This window comes from Choloepus didactylus, chromosome 8 (genome assembly GCF_015220235.1).
Source record: "Choloepus didactylus isolate mChoDid1 chromosome 8, mChoDid1.pri, whole genome shotgun sequence".
Classification (NCBI taxonomy): Eukaryota; Metazoa; Chordata; class Mammalia; order Pilosa; family Megalonychidae; genus Choloepus; species Choloepus didactylus.
In genome coordinates this window covers 10967547-10971676 of record NC_051314.1, presented here as the reverse complement: position 1 = coordinate 10971676, position 4130 = coordinate 10967547, and the positions used below count along the sequence as shown (strand labels likewise).

Below are 4130 nucleotides of genomic sequence, written 5' to 3'. Positions count from 1 at the left end.
CATTTTTCCTACAAGATGTAGGTGGCCCTGAGCAAGAATCTGTGAACTGTAACATTGCATCTTCATGGAGGAACTGTTAATGACCTGTTGGGATGGACTGTACCTTGGCCCCATCTGGCAAAGTTGGCATTGACAGTGTGACCTGCTGTCCTGCCTCATGATACAGGGCCCAGGGGTTCTGCACCTGAGTGACCCTATTCTATATGAATGGAGGGAACCGAGAGGAGACTCAGGGACTCATTGTCAACAAACTAGACCAGCACAGTTGGAAACCCAATGTTCCTTTCAAAGTTGGACACATGTAGATAAAACTCAGTGACCAGTGGAGTGAAGGAGAAATAGTAGCCAAGGGGGAAAGAATGAATAAGTGGACCAGGCATCAAGGGAAGTCCAGGATTATGTCAGTGCCTTGAGAGGGGTGCAGAGGAGGAGAATAACACTGACTCTTGGCACAATTACAGAGGATGCACAAGAGGGTGAAGTCACATTTGCCAGGCTTGCTCCTTCTTTTGGACTCTGACAAGGTTGTGTGGAAGCCTGCAGACCTGTGTGGCATCATTCTGGGCACACAATAAGATGCTGAGCTGGACTGACTGTGATGGCTCTTTGGCACTCCACTAATGTGCCCATTAATTGACCATTATCATTTGGGTTACAGACAAGACAAAGGTATATTTGGCAGGAGTCCATGAGACTCTTTGGGTCACAGCAGGTCAATCACTGTGTAACTATAAACCTTGTGACCCTGGTGACTGATTGTTTACAAAGAGTTCTGGTTACTCAGGACAGGCCATAGCAGCAGCACACCCAGCATGCCACAGTGCCCTGTGCACAAATAGAGAGCACCCTCTGGGTGGATGTAAAGCTACTGTACAGGACAGGTTTTCTGATGGGATGAGATCAGGAGGGTGGTCTGAACTCCCCTGGGGCCAGGCCCACCCTGAGTCCCAATGGACACAGGAGGCCCTGCAGCCCACACCAAAGAAATCACATCCAAGTGTAACTAGCACATGTCTATTCCAGTACAGGAGACCAAACAATCCCAAGTGCAAAGCATGTGTGCTAACTAGCTCAGGCCTTGAGGACAAAATGGCCCCATTGTAAATGGAACCACATTGACTATGGGACATGAGTTATAGCAGCTTTCCTAGTTCTGTATATCCTCCTAGCATATTGCTGAGTCCCCTGTGTTCTTGTGGATCACTTGGTGCAGCCCCTCCCTAATCCCTGCCAGTGATTACACCTTCTTCTCAGCAGCCCATTCCTGTCCCTAACCAGCCTGACATTCCAGAAGCTGAGGCCTCTGTATCAGCAGTCACAAACCCAGGGAACCAATATTGGGACTCAATGGGGGATGTGGGGAGGAAGGGAAGGAAAGCCAGGCACCCTTTGAGACTCAGTATACCCATCTGGAAAATGGAGCCATTTGGAAAGGGAAATGGAGCAAATTGTTGGGCATAGGACAAGGAGCTGACCCCAGGCAGGCAGCTGAGACACCAGCCAAGCAGCACCTTGACAAAGAGTGAGGTGGGAGCCGCCACACTGGTTTATTGTAGTTCAGGGTCTCTGGGTGGGGTTGGGGTTGGGGTCCTGGTGACCCTCCCTAGTGGGGCAAGGCACAGAGCTGGTAGGGGGTCAGGGTCACCAAGAAGGAAAGAGGACATGGTTGCTGGGCCAGGACTGCCTGGTGGGCACCGAGAAGCTGAAGTACTGCAGGAGGCAGGTGAAGACAAGAAAGAGCTCCAAGTGGTCCAAGGGATCCCTGAGGCATGCGTAGTGGCTTGTGTGTAGGCACTGGGGGCTTGGTGAGGAGTGACAGCCAAGAACCTGCCCATCCAAGACCCCTCAGAAACAGGGCAGGGCCTAGCACACCATTGGCACCTGCTGAGAAAATGGGCCTGGGCATCCAGGAAGTGTTCCAGGTGGAAGCAGAAGGGCTTCCCCCAGGCAGTGGGTCCTTCAGCACCGATGACACATTGAGGATGAGTTGTGTCCCCTGTGCAGGACATGCCAGGCTGGGGGTGAGAGTCTAGGTTTGGGGGATGATGCACCCTCTCCTACTGCACAGGCATGGGCACACACTATCTGCCTGGCACACACCTGAACTCATTCAAGACATGCTCCACCCAGGGAATTTCCCTGAACTCTGTCCCCAGGGTTGGCAGGGGGAGGGTGGCCAGGCTTTACCTTGGGGGTGTGGACACCCTGGATCTCAGTGTCATGGGAGGTCATGTGCCGCACACAGGGGGATAATGTCCTTGAAGGGCTGCACCTCATGGATCACAGCTGTAGTGAAGGGCATGCACCCCTCATCCACCATATCAGGCCTTGACCCCTGCCCTATCACCTCATCAATCTCCCTGTGGATGCAGAAGGGCAGACAAGCACCCAAAGTGAATCAGAGTCCAGGAAGCTGGGTGCTGACCATGCCCTGACCATTGCATATCCCACCTTTCTTGGGGGCAGTGTCCACATGGAGGAGGCACCACTGCTACAGGAGCCTGGGCCCAGCTCTGGTCAATGACCCTGGTGTCCAGATGAAGCTCAGGCACCCAGTTGACACTCTGCCTGAGCACTGCTGGCCCCCACCCTCCATGTCCCAGGCAGGGCTCATGCTGTATGTCTGGGTGCAGGATCATGAGCAGGAGGGCCCAGGCCAGCATGATTGAGGTGGACACCTTCCCCGCCATGAACGTGTCAGCCACCACCAGGCACAGATTGGCATCATTGAAGCTGCTCTTAGGGTTCCCCTTGGCCTGGGTTGGGCAGAGAGGGCTGGCTCAAGGTCAGAGGGAGGGCTGTCCCAGACAGTGGCTGCCTGGCCACTGGGTAATGCCCAGACCAACATCCCAGCCCCTCTGGGCCCTCAGGCCCATCCCACATGTTTCTGCCTCTCACCAACTCCACCTCACCCAGAAAGACATTGGTCAGATAATGGGAGGTTGGGCCATGTCCTAGGCCTTCCTGTGGTCCATGACCAACTGGTCCAGCAGGTCCATGAGGGCTGTCTGCATTGGGAAGCCCTTGCTGGCCAGGCCCAAATTGCACAGGAGCACCGGGATCCCATTCACCAACTGTGTGGGCTAAAGAGCAGGGCCTTACATCCTGCCTCTCATCAGCCTCCTCCTTGGCCAGGCTCTGTCCCAGGCACGAGGGGCCCTATCTCCTGCCCTGAGCTCTGGACCTGTATTCTTGCCCTGCTGCACCCAGGCATTCCCCTCCTCCCCTAGCACCCAGGCACAAATCCCCCTCCAGGAGTGCCAGGTGCAGGGCAGAGGCCTCCTCCAGGACCACGCTGGGCCCTGATGCCTGACTCCATGCACCTCTCCGAGGAAGCTCAAATCCTTCCCTGCAGCCTCCACCAGCCCCAGGAACTTGAGAAAGAATGGTTCGCTGTACTCATAGTGGCACCCCTGGGTGAGGGAGGTGATCACATTGCACACCACTTGGTTCAGGTGGTTGGGAATAAATGTAAGGTGTGGGTCAGGGAAAGTTGTGCCACATGCCCCTGCACCCTTGGCCCTGCACTCACCAGCATGGCCAGCAAATGCAGCACAGATGCAGGTGGCCTCCTCGGTCACCCACTGCTCCAGTGACTTCTTGCCCAGACCAAAATCATGCATGGTAGACACAGAGTAGTGCCACTGCTCATGCCCCCCAGGTCCATTGTGTGCTGGTGTCACAACTGCTGGCAGGGCAGGGCAAGCACATGAGCATGACCTGTGCATGCCTTGGCTCTGCCCTCCATCCCCACCCAACCTGATGCTTCTCCTTCTTGTTCAGGGAGATGCCAACTCTACCCTCTACCCAGCTCAATATGCTTGGAACTTCCCACCCAGCCTTGTCAGGCCCCACCCTGTGCCTACCCTCCCTAATGTCCCCCACTGATACCTGCTGCACCCTTCTGCTGTCTCTCCCCACATGGGTGGGCCTTTTCCAGCCTCCCATGCCAAGCCAGCCAAGCCTGCTCTTTCCTGCTGGCCCCAGGGTCACTACTCCCACTAGGAACCAGTCTCTGCCTCTGCCACCCCCTACCTTCTGCATGGGGCCCCAAGTCCAGCTGTTTCTTGAGGTGCATGGGCAGGAGGTCTCAGATGTCTTCTCCATGTTAGAGCACCACCTCACGCATG

The 4130-nt window shown here is 55.5% G+C and overlaps 1 pseudogene; it reads right to left on the bottom strand.

The window, feature by feature from the left end:
- Positions 1–1603: 1603 nt before the first annotated feature.
- On the bottom strand, positions 1604–3623 carry LOC119542531 (annotated as a pseudogene).
- Positions 3624–4130: the final 507 nt, after the last annotated feature.